The following is a 20455-nucleotide window of genomic DNA, read 5'->3' as shown; positions in this document are numbered from 1 at the left end:
TAGCCAAATTTATCAAGCGTATTGTGATAGTTAAAAGTTTAAAGCGATAGCATTAACGTTTTGGAACTGTAGAGAAATTAAAAGGTGCCACGGTGAAACTGCCCTGTAATAATTTATATCTACGTATGCTTCGACTAAACATTAATCGCTGTGTTGACTCCCGAGGCCACTTTGTACATGTGTTTTTGTCCCATGAAAATCATTTCAGCTTTTTTATGTACTATCTTACCGGTATGCTCACAAAAGTGTTCAGGCAAATTGTTTTCGACAGTAGGGTGTTACCCCAGTCAACTTTCCTGGTACATGTAAATAGCATTTTCTTACAATACGTCTAAACTTAACCTCGTCGACAACATTGGAAATCCAACGGTCTTGGTTTTATCACCTCGTGGGACGCTGTTTTTTATTTCCACAGAAATCTTTATTCAATTTTCTTTTGTTTTTCGCATTCCAGACTGCGTCGGAGCTTTTAATTCAACCAACAAATTTCTGGAGTCTTTAAACAACCTCCAAACTCAAGTGTCGGTCTCACTCCAATGTTACCAGGAATTAACACAACCATTTATCGGAGTGGCAAGGTTCTTATCAAATATTTCCGACATATCACAAAATCTCACAGATTTATATCAACGAAGTGCCGCTGTGCAGGATATGGCGAACACAATTTTGATGATACCAGGTGTTAGTTCCAATGGTGCGCCGACTCTCGTGCTTCTGACATCCGGTCTAAAATTTCTGCCCCGATCGGTAAGACATAATTATCTCCCTTTCAAATATGTGTCATATGAACTGTCACGCAGTTTCAATATAAGATGTGCTCATAGTGTAAGAAAATACAATATTGTTATTTATTATAAGCAATTTTTATATTATAGTTTTGAAGTTATTTCCTCAATAAGTGACGTAATATTTACACTTGATTGTTTCAAATTTTCAATCAACATATTAAAAGCGGATTATTCATTTCTAAATTATAGATTGCATCTATTCAAAATAAAACCAGATCTGCAGTTGTACGTTCATGGGAGGAGCCAATAAAAAAGCTCGGCTCAAACGCCATCAACACCACAAAGAATCTAGCTGACGTTTTAGTCGCTGTTTCCATGAGTAAGTAAGGCAAGCAAAGAACGTAAATTGTGGCCTGTTTTTCACAATATATTAAAATTTCCTGACGGTTCTGTTGTTTTGCAATCAAAGATTGAGCCATTGACTAAGAACGCTCATTGGATGTTTCGTACAAGAAGGTTTGCAATGTTACAGAAACCTACTCCCAGGCTGTCACAGTTTTGTATATGTCGTCTAGTTAATTCTTTATTCTTAATTACTTATTGGTTGTTTATTTCTTAAATCTGTTTTTAATTATTAACTCTTTGTGGCGATAAGCTAACTATGATCTTACACCTGTTAACAAAACAGCCAAACAACATGTCTCACAAGTGGCGAATGAAATCTCAATGGTACAATGTGGAAAGACGAGATTTGATCTCCTTGGTAACGTGGAAGCTGCCGCCTATGGAATGGACTCTCTCCCAAATATGGTAATATCCGAACTGGAGAACGCAGACGATGCCTGTCGATCAGTGAAAGATTTCTTCGTGGAGAAGAACTCTAAAATAAACTACGGAGTGGAAACTGTTCTGAAATTAGCCAGTGGTAAGTTTTAATTACTGATTGTTTTGCCAACTCTTCCTTCTGTCTGATTATTTAATGTCTTTCATAGACACAAAAGTATATCCAAGTATGGCGGGTTTTTTCTTACGCTTCACGGTACAGAATGAATCTGCTGTGCATAATTTCATCTAGATGGAACTTTGCAAACATTTATTGTTTGTCCTACCTTTATGTGTATAAGACTTTCTTGTGCTATAATTTGCACATATTGTTTGCGCAAATGTTGCAATCTCTCAAATATAAAATGTGTTTCTTTACAACATGTTCAAAGTTTTGTGATTATGTATTTTCAGCTGAGATCACCAACATTAATACTGCTTTGGATCCCATTGAAAAATATCTGAGCGAAATTAACACAGTTCTCAACAGAACCTTATGTCAGAGGTAAGGTCATGGACATGGTATAAACCTCCCTGTCTGGTATGATTGGTGGTTTGTCTGGTGGTTTGTTCGGCTGGCCTTTCTAGGTCAATGGCAGACATTGTCGAAGTTCTCTCGTTTCGATCCGATTCTGTAGGAACCCTCTTTGTCTGGCATGTCTGGTAGTTTGTGTGCTAGTATGTCTGGTGGTATGTCTGGTGGTTTGTCTGGTGGTATGTCTGGTGGTATGTCTGGTGGTGCGTCTGAGTGAATGGTGCATTTATATCAGGCGTTATTGACCTCAGTGCAGAAGTCCAATCTGCCTTCTAGCTCAGTTGGGTTTCCTCTGCTTTTTATAGACTTGACCGCCGTTTCCCACATAAACTGTCCTTGATAACAGTATAAATCACGAGTTAAATTAGTAGTTAGTAGTAAATTAGTTAATTAGATAAACTGGGATAGTTGAGAAGACTATTACAACACCACAAAAATATTAATTTTATTCCTTTTTAACAACAATATTTCAACCCATTTGTATAAATCCTCAAAAAAAAGCAATAATGTTACCTGTGGAGTTGGTTTCTTCTCAAAGTAAATCTGCTTCTATCTCTTGATTTATCATAATACTAGTCTTATAAACAATGATCTCTCAGGATCAAATTTGTTTTCCTTTGGCAGTGACATTAGTCAAGTTATTAACGATGCTCTGGAGGAGAGGAGCGAGATTGTCGAGGAAGTTTTTGATTTCGTCGCTGACAAGGCTGAGGATTTCGTCGACCTAATAGAGGATCAGCTAAAAAGAATCGGACTACAGACAATGGCGGATGAAAAAGCTCCATCAAACGTCAGTAATCCGTACTGTTTTCATCCTCCATCTTTAAATTAAAGGTTTATCGACATCTACCATAATTCATATGGTATCTGCTTTACAAATAACTTTTAAATTTTCCGCTTTACAAACCTCAAAACAATCGTTAGCGATATGTTATTTGAGTCAATACATTTTCTTAATTCTTTAATCTGCCATCTTTTATAGTTCACCCGTGAAAAGAGGGAAGCCTGTGTGACGGTCCGTCAAATCTTGGAGGATGACAAAGCTCTGAATGGTCAAAATAAAACAGCCGTCAACATTCTCCTCAAAGAAGCATTCCAGATCACCGTGCCCAAAATTCCACGTAAGACCTTACTTCACGCAATTCTTCTCCGCTTTTTATCTCCTTCAAATGTTTACAAAAGCGACGAAAGCCTAAACTTGCATCAAGTATATTTTATTTTACATGTTTTAATTTTCAACAGGCCGTGTTAAAAACTTAAGGGAGTTCCTACCCACCTTCTTCCAAGTCCAAATTTTGACTAATTTTTTTATGTGAATAACGTACACCTCGGATGAAAAAAACAAAGTGTGTCCAACTCCTTTTTGTCGTTATTTCAGGAGTCAGTCGGAAATTGAAGCTCCTAGAGCCAACTCTTCAGCTCTTCCAGTCTGATTTCGAACTGAAAACCAAAGTTAACCAGATGTCGCCTTCAGATGACATCATCAACAACTTCCTGGCAATGGATTACGTAAGGACATTCTGGGAGCGACCTGCACAAGAGGAAATCGTGACGTCACAAATGTGCGAAGGTACGTCACAAAAATCCACCGTTAATACGGAAACGTACATTCTTTAATTCTAGCTGTTGTGCTTGATAAAAATACATTATCTTTGTTAATTAGCTGTGTAAAATCTAAACATATCAGAGTTAATTATTCATACATTCATCTCACATCAAGAGCATTGACAAAAAAAATCCGGACTGTCACCAGATTTTCATTTTTTTGCCTGCTCCATAACTTTAGTCATAGTGTTTCCATGAATGCACCAAAGGGAGACAACTTACTCAGCAAAAATCAGTTGAGGCTACTAATGTTCTTGATCTGTTGTTCTTTTTCTCCAGGAGAAGAGAAGTTGAAAATCCCGGAACAGTTATGACTGCCTTGATGGAATCTTCGCGGACCAATTTATATGTGTATATTAAATGCGAAACCATCCATCAAAGATAGTTTTTTAGTTACTTATGCAATGGATTTTAATAAAAATAAAATAAAATGTGTATGTAAATGATTTACTTTTGTTATTATGCATGTTAAGACATGACTTTGTAAACTACATCTTTAAGTTGAATAATTTGTACATTTAAAATTTCTGTAATAAAAGTGCTAAAAGCATGAAAGAATATGAAAGTGAAACTATGCCCTTGTTGTATTTGCTGTTGTCAGTGAGTTTTATCTTTGTCTTACGCTGAATCAACGTCCTTCACACGATTTTTAGACTAGCATTAGAAGCCTAATAAAAATATCAGACAGTGGTATCACCATCCAGATTTGGCTGTAATATAGATATAAACCTCATAGCATGAGGGTCACAGTGACAGCAATAATACAATACAGTGTAACATTAAAAATATTTACAGAAAATACGGGAACTTAGCAGTCTTATCGCAGATATCATGTACTCTGGATGTACGTGGCAACGCTTTAAAGGTGGAGAAAACATAAACATGAAATAAAGTTCAGATGAAAGAGTGTGAAAAGTTATTCCTCAATGTGAACTTCAATATTTTTTCTGACTTTTTTCACGGGTGGACTATAAGAAGAAAAAGACACTTGAAAATAGTTTTTGTATGACGGATATTTGGGATCACCTTTTGGTATTTATAGTCTTTGTTTAATAATGTCAGAAATGATGATATAACACAGCTTTAAAAATATTTTTGCACTACAATTTAATCCTTTCAGCAAACAAATGTATTAAACCGCAATTTGGATCATATTCAAATTTTTAATATGTTCATAAATATTATCATAATTTAGGTTAAATGCCTATGTTTTGATATAAACAACAAATTTATAATCAAATAAATTTATTAGACAAGCATCACATCCTTATTTAGAACATTGTTATGCAACAACGATGAATACCAAAAGTTGGTCCCAAATACCCATCTTCCAAAAATATTTTCAAATACACTTTTCTCTTGAAAAAATAAATCCAAAACAATATTAAAGATCATCAAGTTTTGAACACACCTGCCTAAAACACAGATTAATACAAAAATTCATCCTGGAAACCACTCGTGACAGAATATCACCATAGATGGAAAGCGTAATTAATTAATGACATATAATATTGTCTACACGCCAACTCTTACTCTCTTAACATGTCACCTATATTTAGTTATCTGTAAATTCCCCCACAGCGCCTACCAAAATCCCCTTCGTCAGTGACACGTAACACGGCAAGCTCTACACTTCGTTGTGTTGGACATCCACATTAGAGTAAACAAAATGCAGTTAGAACAATTCATATAAGTCATCATTTTGAAGTGCACAAGCTTGATTTTAAAAGAAGAATGTTATTATTTCGCAAGATATGATGAATATTTTTTTTAAAAACCATACTGATAATGTTTGTGAAAGGTAATCTATTACATATTACCCACAAGCACCCCCCCCCCCACCCCCACTCCAATCCCCAGCCACCCATCCCTGGTGGTTAAAACAACTTCCACACATTCACGGAAGATCATCTGCCCATATTAGTCTCTCTTTACTCAGACTGTATTGTTTTTTGCCCAATTTCACAATGTGTAACTCTAAAGTCACCGGGTCTAGAGACCATTTCGCTACTGGTAACAAAACAAACTGTATTTATTAAAGATAAGTTATAGCTAAACTTGAAAACCATTTTGAACATGCCCAACACTGTCAGAAATATAACCTATATTGTCAGAAACATGGCCTACACTGTCCTAAACATAGCCTACACAGTCATAAACATGGCCTACAATGTCAGAAACATGGCCTACAATGTCAGAGGCATGACCTACAATGTCAGAAACATGGCCTATGCATTGTCAGAAACATGACCTACAATGTCAGAAACATGGCCTATGCATTGTCAGAAACGTGATCTACACTGTCAGAAACATGGCTTATATTGTCAGAATGTAGAACTCTCGGTTAAAATGTATTACGATCCGCCCTTTTTCCAATGTGCCATTTGACTTATGAATAATTATGACCTGACCTAAGCTACACAGAGAGTGTGAACAATTTGACTGATAGCTGTATAAAAGACAAGTGAACACAAACGGAGGATAGATAACAGACCATGTCACATAGCTTACACAATACGACTCGATCTACCGTTTACATTTGTTGTGTACAATTACCAAATTTGTGTTCTCGAAGGGCTGAATTCTCAGATGATCTGTATCAAAGATCATTCCGGTAAAAATTATCAGGTGAAAGAAAAGTGAATGCAATTTCCCTTTCCTGTGAAAGTAAATCCGTTTACATTATTATGTCTAGATTTAGTGTATACATATGAGCATGCTCCAATGTAACGATAGTACATCTCAGAGTATAGTAGCTCTTAGAGAGCTACGATATCATTTTATTCATGAAAAACAACACTCAAGTAGAGATTGGTGTAAAGCAAACTGGGAACTGGGGAGCAAGGTGAGAAGGGGAGGGTGGGGGGGAGGGAGTTTAAGGAATAGATTGAGAGCAGACGTTAAGATATTATGCGTCAGGTGTAGGAGAAAGGATGCGTTCATTTCAACCAAAAGACCAATCACAGTGTGTCACGTGTACAACACCTGCATATCAATCACTAATTACTGACAATACAATGGCTCTTTCCGTTAACTTTGAAACAGCTGTTACGCTCAGTGATTACTAGAATCAGTCGCTAGCCATTTACCCCGGATTTCCTGGGGCTGAAAAAACAATGTCACATCTTGAATTGCTGACCCAGTCTTTGGCGAGGCGGAGTTGGGCCAGGCAAGTATGGGTATATAATAAGCTAACACATTCTAAAATCATTAATATCAAATTCTTTGGTTCAGAGTGTAAGAGCAGAGACGAGATCGTCAAGTTCTTCTAGGAGACGAGTCAGAGTTCCATCGCTCATTCCACTTATCCTTATTCAAAGGTACGTTTTTTTTTAAATTTGCATTGTATAGCTACATATATGTTGTCATTTTAGAAAATCCTAATACTTGCGTATCAATCATATATGATTTGGGTATTAGTTATTAGTATTTGGGTGTTTAGTTAGGTTAATATGTATAATCACATATCCACCTTCAGAACATCATTGATTCTAGATTTCGTCCTCTACTGGCATTTAAAAGGCAAATGTATATAATACACTTAATAGGGCATGGAGGGAAAAAACGGACAGTGTGAAAACTGGTCACACGTAACCGGTGAAATATGGCCTCTTGTCAATTTTCCTCAGTTAGGATTTTATTCTCACTGTTCATGTAAATGCGTAAATATTGGCAAAGCACGCCTCTCTGCCTCAACACCATGGCTGAAGTTTGTCTTTTTTCAGTTCTCTAACTGATGTAAATGTGGGATAAAACATTCATATTTTTTGTTATCGTTTCAGAGAAAAGAAACAATACATCGCAATAATGAAGAGGTTCGTCACAGCCATGACCTGCTTCCTGATTGTGTCTACAACAACAGGTAGGTCGGAATCTCGAGCATAGTCGAAGACAAAATTAGCCAAATTTATCAAGCGTATTGTGATAGTTAAAAGTTTAAAGCGATAGCATTAACGTTAGGGAACTGTAGAGAAATTAAAAGGTGCCACGGTGAAACTGCCCTGTAAAAATTTATATCTACGTATGCTTCGACTAAACATTAATCGCTGTGTTGACTCCCGAGGCCACTTTGTACATGAGTTTTTGTCCCATGAAAATGATTTCAGCTTTTTTATGTACTATCTTACTGGTAAGCTCACAAAAGTGTTCAGGCAAATTGTTTTCGACAGTAGGGTGTTACCCCAGACAACTTTCCTGGTACATGTAAATAGCATTTTCTTACAGTATGTATAAACTTATCCTCGTCGACAACATTGGAAATCCAACGGTCTTGGTTTTATCGCCTCGTGGGACGCTGTTTTTTTTTCACAGAAATCTTTTTTCGCATTTCAGACTGCGTCGGAGCTTTTAATTCAACCAACAAATTTCTGGAGTCTTTAAACAACCTCCAAACTCAAGTGTCCGCCTCACTCCAATGTTACCAGGATTTAACAGAACCATTTATCCGAGCGGCAAGGTTCTTATCAAATATTTCCGACATATCACAAAATCTCACAGAATTATATCAACGAAGTGCCGCTGTGCAGGATATGGCCAACACAATTTTGATGATACCAGGTGTTAGTTCCATTGGTGCGCCGACTCTCGTGCCTCTGACATCCGGTCTAAAACTTCTGCCCCGATCGGTAAGACATAATTATCTCCCTTTCATATACGTGTCATGTGAACTGTCATGCATTTTCAATAAAAGATGTGCTCATAGTGTAAGGAAATAAAATATTGTTATTCAGTATAAGCAATTTTTATATTTTCTGGTTTGCTAGTTTTATATTTACACACAGAGTTTTGAAGTTATTTCGTCAATAAGTGACGTAATATTTACACTTGATTGTTTCAAATTTTCAATCAACATATTAAAAGCGGATTATTCATTTCTAAATTATAGATTGCATCCATTCAAAATAAAACCAGATCTGCAGTTGTACTTTCATGGGAGGAGCCAATGAAAACGCTCAGCTCAAACGCCATCAACACCACAAAGAATCTAGCTGACGTTTTAGTCGCTGCTTCCATGAGTAAGTAAGGCAAGCAAAGAACGTAAATTGTGGCCTGTTTTCACAATATATTAAAATTTCCTGACGGTTCTGTTGTTTTGCAATCAAAGATTTAGCCATTGACTAAGAACGCTCATTGGATGTTTCGTACAAGAAGGTTTGCAATGTTACAGAAAAATGCTCCCAGTTTTGTATATGTCGTCTAGTTAATTCTTTATTCTTAATTATTTTTTATTGATTAATTGTTTATTCATAAATCTGTTTTTAATTATTAACTCTTTGTGGCGATAAGCTAACTATGATCCTACACTTGTTAACAAAACAGCCAAACAACATGTCTCACAAGTGGCGAATGAAATCTCAATGGTACAATGTGGAAAGACGAGATTTGATCTCCTTGGTAACATGGAAGCTGCCGCCTATGGAATGGACTCTCTCCCAAATATGGTAATATCCGAACTGGAGAACGCAGACGATGCCTGTCGATCAGTGAAAGATTTCTTCGTGGAGAAGAACTCTAAAATAAACCAAGGAGTGCAAACTGTCCTGAAATTAGCCAGTGGTAAGTTTTAATTACTGATTGTTTTGCCAACTCTTCCTTCTGTCTGATTACTTAATGTCTTTCATGGACACAAAAGTTTATCTAAGTATGGCGTTTTTTTTTTCTTACGCTTCACGGTACTGAATGAATCTGCTGTGCATAATTTGATCTACATGGAACTTTGCAAACATTTATTGTTTGCCCTACCTTTATGTGTATAGGACTTTCTTGTGCTATAATTCGCACATATTGTTTGCGCAAATGTTGCATTCTCTCAAATATAAAATGTGTTTCTTTACAACATGTTCAAAGTTTGGTGATTATGTATTTTCAGCTGAGATCACCAACATTAATACTGCTTTGGATCCCATTGAAAAATATCTGAGCGAAATTAACACAGTTCTCAACAGAACCTTATGTCAGAGGTAAGGTCATGGACATGGTATAAACCTCCCTGTCTGGTATGATTGGTGGTTTGTCTGGTGGATTGTCTCTCGTTTCGATCCGATTCTGTAGGAACCCTCTTTGTCTGGCATGTCTGGTAGTTTGTGTGCTAGTATGTCTGGTGGTATGTCTGGTGGTTTGTCTGGTGGTATGTCATGTGGTTTGTCTGGTGGTTTGTGTGAGTCAATGGTGCATTTATATCAGGCGTTATTGACCTCAGTGCAGAAGTCCAGTCATTTTCTTCTATCTCAGTTGGGGTTTCCTCTGCTTTTTATAGACTTGACCGCCGTTTCCCACATAAACTGTCCTTGATAACAGTATAAATCACGAGTTAAATTAGTAGTTGTTAAAGGATACAGATAAACTGGGATAGTTGAGAAGACTATTACAACACCACAAAAATATTAATTTTATTCCTTTTTAACAACAATATTTCAACCCATTTGTATATATTCTCAAAAAAAAGCAATAATGTTACCTGTGCAGTTGGTTTCTTCTCAAAGTAAATCTGCTTCTTTCTCTTGATTTATCATAATACTAGTCTTATAAACAATGATCTCTCAGGATCAAATTTGTTTTCCTTTGGCAGTGATATTAGTCAAGTTATTAACGATGCTCTGGAGGAGAGGAGCGAGATTGTCGAGGAAGTTTTTGATTTCGTCGCTGACAAGGCTGAGGATTTCGTCGACCTAATAGAGGATCAGCTAAAAAGAATCGGACTACAGACAATGGCGGATGAAAAAGCTCCATCAAACGTCAGTAATCCGTACTGTTTTCATCCTCTATCTTTAAATTAAAGGTTTATCGACATCTACCGTAATTCATATGGTTTCTGCTTTACAAATAACTTTTAAATTTTCCGCTTTATAAACCTCAAAACAATCGTTAGCGATATGTTATTTGAGTCAATACATTTTCTTAATTGTTTAATCTGCCATCTATTATAGTCCACCCGTGAAAAGAGGGAAGCCTGTGTGACGGTCCGCCAAATCTTGGAGGATGACAAAGCTCTGAATGGTCAAAATAAAACAGTCGCAAACATTCTCCTCAAAGAAGCATTCCAGATCACCGTGCCCAAAATTCCACGTAAGACCTTACTTCAGGCAATTCTTGTCCGCTTTTTATCTCCTTCAAATGTTTACAAAAGCGACGAAAGCCTAAACTTGCATCAAGTATATTTTATTTTACATGTTTTAATTTTCACCAGGCCGTGTTAAAAATTTAAGAGAGTTCCTAACCACCTTCTTCCAAGTCCAAATTTTGACTATTTTTTTATGTGAATAACGTACATCTCGGATGAAAAAAACAAAATATTTCAAACTCCTTTTTGTCGTTATTTCAGGAGTCAGTCGGAAATTGAAGCTCCTAGAGCCAACTCTTCAGCTCTTCCAGTCTGATTTCGAACTGAAAACGAAAGTTAACCAGATGTCGCCTTCAGATGACATCATCAAACACTTCCTGGCAATGGATTACGTAAGGACATTCTGGGAGCGACCCGCACAAGAGGAAATCGTGACGTCACAAATGTGCGAAAGGTACGTCACAGAAATCTGCCGTTAATGCAGAAAACGTGCATTCTTTAATTCTAGCTGTTGTGCTTGCTAAAAATACATTATCTTTGTTAATTAGCTGTGTAAAATCTACACATATCAGAGTTAATTATTCATACATTCATCTCACCTCAAGAGCATTGACAAAAAAAATCCGGACTGTCACAGATTTCATTTTTTTGCCTGTTCCATAGCGCTTTAAGTCATAGTGTTCCATGAATGCCACCAAAGGGAGAGAACTTCCTTAGCAAAAATCAGTTGAGGCTACTAATGTTCTTGATCTGTTTGTTGTTCTTTTTTTTCAGGAGAAGAGAAGTTGAAAATCCGGAACAGTTATGACCGCCTTGATGGAATCTTCGCGGACCAATTTATATGTGTATATTAAATGCGAAACCATCCATCAAAGATAGTTTTTTAGTTACTTATGCAATGGATTTTAATAAAAATAAAATAAAATGTGTATGTAAATGATTTGCTTTTGTTATTATGCATGTTAAAGACATGACTTTGTAAACTACATCTTTAAATTGAATAATTTGTACATTTAAAATTTCTGTAATAAAAGTGCTAAAAGCATGAAAGAAAATGAAAGTGAAAACTATGCCCTTGTTGTATTTGCTGTTGTCAGTGAGTTTTATCCTTGTCTTACGCTGAATCGACGTCCTTCACACGATTTTTAGACTAGCATTAGAAGCCTAATAAAAAATATCAGACAGCGGTATTCACCATCCAGATTTGGCTGTAATATAGATATAAACCTCATAGCATGAGGGTCACAGTAACAGCAGTAATACAATACAGTGTAATATTAAAAATATTTACAGAAAATACGGGAACTTAGCAGTCTTATCGCAGATATCATGTACTCTGGATGTACGTGGGCAACGCTTTAAAGGTGGAGAAAACATAAACATGAAATAAAGATCAGATGAAAGAGTGCGAAAGTTACTCCTTAATGTGAACTTCAATATTTTTTCTGACTTTTCTTCAGGAGAAAAAGACGCTTGAAAATAATTTTTGTATGATGATATTTGGGACCACCGTTTAGTATTTATAGTCTTTGTTTAATAATGTCATAAAATGATGATGTAACACAGCTTTAAAAATATTTTTGCACTACAATTTAATCCTTTCAGTAAACAAATGTATTAAACCGCAATTTGGATCATATTTAAATTTTTTAATATGTTCATAAATAATTATCATAATTTAGGTAAATGCCTATGTTTTGATATAAACAACAAATTTATAATCAAATAAATTTATTAGACAAGCATCACATCCTTATTTAGAACATTGTTATGCAACAACGATGAATACCAAAAGTTGGTCCCAAATACCCATCTTACAAAAATATTTTCGAATACCCTTTTCTCTTGAAAAATTAAATCCAAAACAATATTAAAGATCATATTTGCAAACAAGTTTTGAACACACCTGCCTAAAACACAGATTAATACAAAAATTCATCCTGGAAACCACTCGTGACAGAATATCACCATAGATGGATAGCGTAATTAATTAATGACCATATAATATTGTCTACACGCCAACTCTTATTCTCTTAACATGTCACCTATATTTAGTTATCTGTAAATTCCCCCACAGCGCCTACCAAAATTCCCTTCGTCAGTGACACGTAACACGGCAAGCTCTACACTTCGTTGTGTTGGACATCCACATTAGAGTAAACAAAATGCAGTTTAGAACAATTCTTGCAAGTCATTCATTTTGAAATGCACAAGCTTGATTTTAAAAGAAGATTGTTATTATTTCGCAAGACATGAAGAATATTTTTTTTTAAAAAGCATACTGATAATGTTTGTGAAAGGTAATCTATTACATATTACCCATAACCACCCCCCCCCCCCCCCCTCCACCCCACTCCCAAGCCACCATCCCTGGTGGTTAAAACAACTTCGACACATTCACGGAAGATCATCTGCCCATTTTAGTCTCTCTTTACTCAGACTGTATTGTTTTATTGCCCAATTTCCCAATGTGTAACTCTAAAGTCACTGGGTCTAGAGACCATTTCGCTACTGGTAACAAAACAAACTGTATTTTTTAAAGATGAGTTATAGCCAAGCCAAACTTGAAAACCATTTTGAACATGCCCCAACACTGTCAGAAATATAACCTGTATTGTCAGAAACATGGCATACACTGTCCTAAACATAACCTACACAGTCATAAACATGGCCTACACAGTCATAAACATGGCCTACAATGTCAGAGGCATGGCCTATAATGTCAGAAACATGGCCTATGCATTGTCAGAAACGTGATCTACACTGTCAGAAACATGGCTTATATTGTCAGAATGTAGAACTCTCAGTTAAAATGTATTACGATCCGCCCCTTTTTCCAATGTGCCATTTGACTTATGAATAATTATGACCTGACCTAAGCTACACAGAGAGTGTGAACAATTTGACTGATAGCTCTATAAAAGACAAGTGAACACAAACGGAGGATAGATAACAGACCATGTCACATAGCTTACACAATACTACTCGATCTACCGTTTACATTTGTTGTGTACAATTACCAAATTTGTGTTCTCGAAGGGCTGAATTCTCAGATGATCTGTATCAAAGATCATTCCGGTAAAAATTATCAGGTGAAAGAAAAGTGAATGCAATTTCCCTTTCCTGTAAAAGTAAATCCGTTTACATTATTATGCCTAGATTTATTGTATACATATGAGCATGCTCCCCTGTAACGATAGTACATCTCATAGTATGGTAGTTCTTAGAGAGCTACGATATCATTTTATTCATGAAAAACAAGTAGAGATTGGTGTAAGTAGAGATTGGTGTAAAGCAAACTGGGAACTGGGGAGCAAGGTAAGAAGGGGAGGCGGGGGGGAGGGAGTTTAAGGAACAGATTGAGAGCAGACGTTAAGATATTATGCGTCAGGTGTAGGAGAAACGATGCGTTCATTTCAACCAAAGACCAATCACAGTGTGTCACGTGTACAACACCTGCATATCAATCACTAATTACTGACAATACAATGACTCTTTCCGTTAACTTTGAAACAGCTGTTACGCTCAGTGATTACTAGAATCAGTCGCTAGCCATTTACCACAGATTTCCTGGGGCTGAAAAAACAATGTCACATCTTGAATTGCTGACCCAGTCTTTGGCGAGGCGGGGTTGGGCCGGGCAAGTATGGGTATATAATAAGTTAACACATTCTAAAATCATTAATATCAAATTCTTTGGTTCAGAGTGTAAGAGCAGAGACGAGATCGTCAAGTTCTTCTAGGAGACGAGTCAGAGTTCCATCGCTCATTCCACTTATCCTTATTCAAAGGTACGTTTTTTTTAAATTTGCATTGTATAGCTACATATATGTTGTCACTTAGAAAATCCTAATACTTGCGTATCAATCATATATGATTTGGGTATTAGTTATTAGTATTTGGGTGTTTAGTTAGGTTTATATATATAATCACATATCCACCTTCAGAACATCATTGATTCTAGATTTCGTCCTCTACTGACATTTAAAAGGCAAATGTATATAATATACTTAATAGGGCATGGAGGGAAAAAACGGACAGTGTGAAAACTGGTCACACGTAACCGGTGAAATATGGCCTCTTGTCAATTTTCCTCAGTTAGGATTTTATTCTCACCGTTCATGTAAATGCGTAAATATTGGCAAAGTACGCCTCTCTGCCTCAACACCATGGCTGAAGTTTGTCTATTTTCAGTTCTCTAACTGATGTAAATATGGGATAAAGCATTCATATTTTGTGATGTCGTTTCAGAGAAAAGAAACAATACATCGCAATAATGAAGAGGTTCGTCACAGCCATGACCTGCTTCCTGATTGTGTCTACAACAACAGGTAGGTCGGAATCTCGAGCATAGTCGAAGACAAAATTAGCCAAATTTATCAAGCGTATTGTGATAGTTAAAAGTTTAAAGCGATAGCATTAACGTTAGGGAACTGTAGAGAAATTAAAAGGTGCCACGGTGAAACTGCCCTGTAAAAATTTATATCTACGTATGCTTCGACTAAACATTAATCGCTGTGTTGACTCCCGAGGCCACTTTGTACATGTGTTTTTGTCCCATGAAAATGATTTCAGCCTTTTTATGTACTATCTTACTGGTAAGCTCACAAAAGTGTTCAGGCAAATTGTTTTCGACAGTAGGGTGTTACCCCAGACAACTTTCCTGCTACATGTAAATAGCATTTTCTTACAGTATGTATAAACTTATCCTCGTCGACAAGATTGGAAATCCAACGGTCTTGGTTTTATCGCCTCGTGGGACGCTGTTTTTTTTTTTCACAGAAATCTTTTTTCGCATTTCAGACTGCGTCGGAGCTTTTAATTCAACCAACAAATTTCTGGAGTCTTTAAACAACCTCCAAACTCAAGTGTCCGCCTCACTCCAATGTTACCAGGATTTAACAGAACCATTTATCCGAGCGGCAAGGTTCTTATCAAATATTTCCGACATATCACAAAATCTCACAGAATTATATCAACGAAGTGCCGCTGTGCAGGATATGGCCAACACAATTTTGATGATACCAGGTGTTAGTTCCATTGGTGCGCCGACTCTCGTGCCTCTGACATCCGGTCTAAAACTTCTGCCCCGATCGGTAAGACATAATTATCTCCCTTTCATATACGTGTCATGTGAACTGTCATGCATTTTCAATAAAAGATGTGCTCATAGTGTAAGGAAATAAAATATTGTTATTCAGTATAAGCAATTTTTATATTTTCTGGTTTGCTAGTTTTATATTTACACACAGAATTTTGAAGTTATTTCGTCAATAAGTGACGTAATATTTACACTTGATTGTTTCAAATTTTCAATCAACATATTAAAAGCGGATTATTCATTTCTAAATTATAGATTGCATCCATTCAAAATAAAACCAGATCTGCAGTTGTACTTTCATGGGAGGAGCCAATGAAAACGCTCGGCTCAAACGCCATCAACACCACAAAGAATCTAGCTGACGTTTTAGTCGCTGCTTCCATGAGTAAGTAAGGCAAGCAAAGAACGTAAATTGTGGCCTGTTTTTCACAATATATTAAAATTTCCTGACGGTTCTGTTGTTTTGCAATCAAAGATTTAGCCATTGACTAAGAACGCTCATTGGATGTTTCGTACAAGAAGGTTTGCAATGTTACAGAAAAATGCTCCCAGTTTTGTATATGTCGTCTAGTTAATTCTTTATTCTTAATTATTTTTTATTTATTAATTGTTTATTCATAAATCTGTTTTTAATTATTAACTCTTTGTGGCGATAAGCTAACTATGATCCTACACTTGTTAACAAAACAGCCAAACAACATGTCTCACAAGTGGCGAATGAAATCTCAATGGTACAATGTGGAAAGACGAGATTTGATCTCCTTGGTAACATGGAAGCTGCCGCCTATGGAATGGACTCTCTCCCAAATATGGTAATATCCGAACTGGAGAACGCAGACGATGCCTGTCGATCAGTGAAAGATTTCTTCGTGGAGAAGAACTCTAAAAACAACCAAGGAGTGCAAACTGTCCTGAAATTAGCCAGTGGTAAGTTTTAATTACTGATTGTTTTGCCAACTCTTCCTTCTGTCTGATTACTTAATGTCTTTCCAAAACACAAAAGTTTATCTAAGTATGGCGTTTTTTTTTTCTTACGCTTCACGGTACTGAATGAATCTGCTGTGCATAATTTCATCTAGATGGAACTTTGCAAACATTTATTGTTTGCCCTACCTTTATGTGTATAGGACTTTCTTGTGCTATAATTTGCACATATTGTTTGCGCAAATGTTGCATTCTCTCAAATATAAAATGTGTTTCTTTACAACATGTTCAAAGTTTGGTGATTATGTATTTTCAGCTGAGATCACCAACATTAATACTGCTTTGGATCCCATTGAAAAATATTTGAGCGAAATTAACACAGTTCTCAACAGAACCTTATGTCAGAGGTAAGGTCACGGACATGGTATAAACCTCTCTCTCTGGTATGATTGGTAGTTTGTCTGCTAGTATGTCTGGTGGTATGTCGTGTGGTTTGTCTGGTAGTATGTCGTGTGGTTTGTCTGGTGGTATGTCGTGTGGTTTGTCTGGTGGTTTGTCGGAGTCAAGGGTGCATTTATATCAGGCGTTATTGACCTCAGTGCAGAAGTCCAGTCATTTCCTTCTAGCTCAGTTGGGTTTCCTCGGTTTTTATAGACATGACCGCCGTTTCCCACATAAACTGTCCTTGATAACAGTATAAATCACGAGTTAAATTTGTAGTTGTTAAAGGATACAGATAAACTGGGATAGTTGAGAAGACTATTACAACACCACAAAAATATTAATTTTATTCCTTTTTAACAACAATATTTCAACCCATGTGTATATATTCTCAAAAAAAAAGCAATAATGTTACCTGTGCAGTTGGTTTCTTCTCACAGTAAATCTGCTTCTTTCTCTTGATTTATCATAATACTAGTCTTATAAACAATGATCTCTCGGGATCAAATTTGTTTTCCTTTGGCAGTGATATTAGTCAAGTTATTAACGATGCTCTGGAGGAGAGGAGCGAGATTGTCGAGGAAGTTTTTGATTTCGTCGCTGACAAGGCTGAGGATTTCGTCGACCTAATAGAGGATCAGCTAAAAAGAATCGGACTACAGACAATGGCGGATGAAAAAGCTCCATCAAACGTCAGTAATCCGTACTGTTTTCATCCTCTATCTTTAAATTAAAGGTTTATCGATATCTACCGTAATTCATATGGTATCTGCTTCACAAATAACTTTAAAATTTTCCGCTTTATAAACCTCAAAACAATCGTTAGCGATATGTTATTTGAGTCAATACATTTTCTTAATTGTTTAATCTGCCATCTTTTATAGTTCACCCGTGAAAAGAGGGAAGCCTGTGTGACGGTCCGTCAAATCTTGGAGGATGACAAAGCTCTGAATGGTCAAAATAAAACAGCCGTCAACATTCTCCTCAAAGAAGCATTCCAGATCACCGTGCCCAAAATTCCACGTAAGACCTTACTTCAGACAATTCTTGTCCTCTTTATCTCCTTCCAATTTTCTGCAAAAGTGACGAAAACTTAAACTTGAATCAATTATATTTCATTTTACATGTTTTAATTTTCACCAGGCAGGGTAAAAAACTTAAGGGAATTCCTACCCACCTTCTTCCAAGTCCAAATTTTGACTATTTTTTTATGTGAATAACGACATCAGATGAAAAAAAGCAAAGTATGTCTAATTCCTTTTTGTCCTTACCTCAGGGGTCAGCCGGAAATTGAAGCTCCTGGAACCAACTCTTCAGCTCTTCCAGTCTGATTTCGAACTTAAAACGAAAGTTAACCAGATGTCGCCTTCAGATGACGTCATCAACAACTTCCTGGCAATCGATTACGTAAGGACTTTCTGGGAGCGACCTGCACAAGAGGAAATCGTGACGTCACAGACGTGCGAAGGTACGTCCCAGACATTTGCCGTTAATACAGAAGTATACATTTCTTTAATCCTAGCTGCTGTGCTTGGTAAAAATACAATATCTTTGTTAATTAGCTGTGTAAAGTCTGAACATATCAGATTTAATTACTGATACATTCACCTTACCTCAAAAGCAATGATAAAAAATCCGGAATAACTGTTAGCAGATTTCATTTCTTGCCAGTTATATGGCGCGCTACTCAGTGTTTCCATGAATGTACCAAGGGGAGACAACTTACTCAGCAAAAATCAGTTGAGGTTACTAACGTTCTTGATCTGTTGTTTTTATTTTTCTAGGAGAAGAGAAGTTGAAAATCCCGGAGCAGTTATGACCACCTCAATGGAATCTTCGCGGACCAATCTATATATATATATTAAATGTGAAGGCGTTCTTCAAAGATAGTTCTCTAATTACTTATGCAACGAATTTTAATATAAAAACAAACACTATGTGTATGTAAATGATTTACTTTTGTTATTATGTATGTTTTGTATGATTTTGTAAATTCTATCTTTCACCTGTAAAATTTGTATATTTAAAACTTTTGAAACAAAAATGCTTAGGCCGTGAAAGAAAATGAAAGTAAAACTATCTCTTTGTTGTAATTATTGTTCTCAGTTTGTCTCATTCGTGTCTTAGGCGTATCATAGTTTTGAGGCAAGAATTATAGCCTTAACGAAAACTGTCAAACGGATGTATCACCATTCAAATTTGGTTGTAATACAGATATATATACTCCATAACGTAAGAACTGACCCATTTAATCACAGTGACAGCTTCAGAACAATTAGTGTCTTAAAAAGAAAAGATATATGTGACGAAATATGGGAAATGGGCAGCTTCAGCGCAAATATTTAGAGTGGGCTGTTGTCTTTCCTCAAAAACAAAGCTTAAGCTGTAAATCTATATCACAAGGCATGTCCTTAGCACCACATCACGCCCCAAGTTCCCTCCCACCATAATGCTGAGCGCCGTTGTGTAAGAGAAATATTTCTTGACTACGGCGTAAAACACCAATCAAATAAACGATCCAGTAACCTGATGTCAAGAGGTCTGTCAGTTAGATGGTGTGTCCTGTTGGGTTTTTTGGAGGGCATGGATTACAGCCTTGGTCAAAAGCACACTATTTGATTCACGACAAAATACATCATTCCAGCTGCTTTCTCGCTGCATGTTGCCAAATTGACCCGGTACAATTTTTTCCCTCACGACTTAGGGGACTGTCAAAAGTACGAGGTGTAATGCGTGGACATATAATCTACAGACAGGACAAGTGATTCTGAAGATATACACTCCGCTGTAACTAACCTCCAATTAGCTCGTATACAGTGTCAGTAATCTATTTTACTGATGGAACAATTGTGTGAGCAGCACCAAACTGAAAGTAAACCTAGCTTGTATATTTATAAGATTTTTTTTTTTTTTTTTTTTTTTTGATTGGTGTTTTACGCCGTACTCAAGAATATTTCACTTATACGACGGCGGCCAGCATTATGGTGGGTGGAAACCGGGCAGAGCTCGGGGGAAACCCACGACCATCCGCAGGTTGCTGGCAGACCTTCTCACGTACGGCCGGAGAGGAAGCCAGCATGAGCTGGACTTGAACTCACAGCGACCGCATTGGTGAGAGACTCCTGGGTCATTACGCTGCGCTAGCGCTTTAACCGACTGAGCCACGGAGGCCCCGTATATTTATAAGAAGAAACTCTACGCAGGATATCTTCAAACTTCAAGCCTGTTCACTATGAAGA

General features: G+C 36.7%; 1 long non-coding RNA gene across 1 annotated transcript; it reads left to right on the top strand.

Annotated features, from left to right (window-relative positions):
- The first annotated feature begins 1061 nt into the window (after positions 1-1061).
- Positions 1062-2001, top strand: LOC135462715 (uncharacterized). The gene is made up of 3 exons (XR_010443485.1): positions 1062-1107; positions 1417-1653; positions 1965-2001. It is a non-coding gene; the product is annotated as an uncharacterized LOC135462715 (long non-coding RNA).
- Positions 2002-20455: the final 18454 nt, after the last annotated feature.

The sequence above is a fragment of the Liolophura sinensis genome, chromosome 2, assembly GCF_032854445.1.
Source record: "Liolophura sinensis isolate JHLJ2023 chromosome 2, CUHK_Ljap_v2, whole genome shotgun sequence".
NCBI classification, from domain to species: domain Eukaryota; kingdom Metazoa; phylum Mollusca; class Polyplacophora; order Chitonida; family Chitonidae; genus Liolophura; species Liolophura sinensis.
This window is presented reverse-complemented; position numbering and strand designations above follow the sequence as displayed.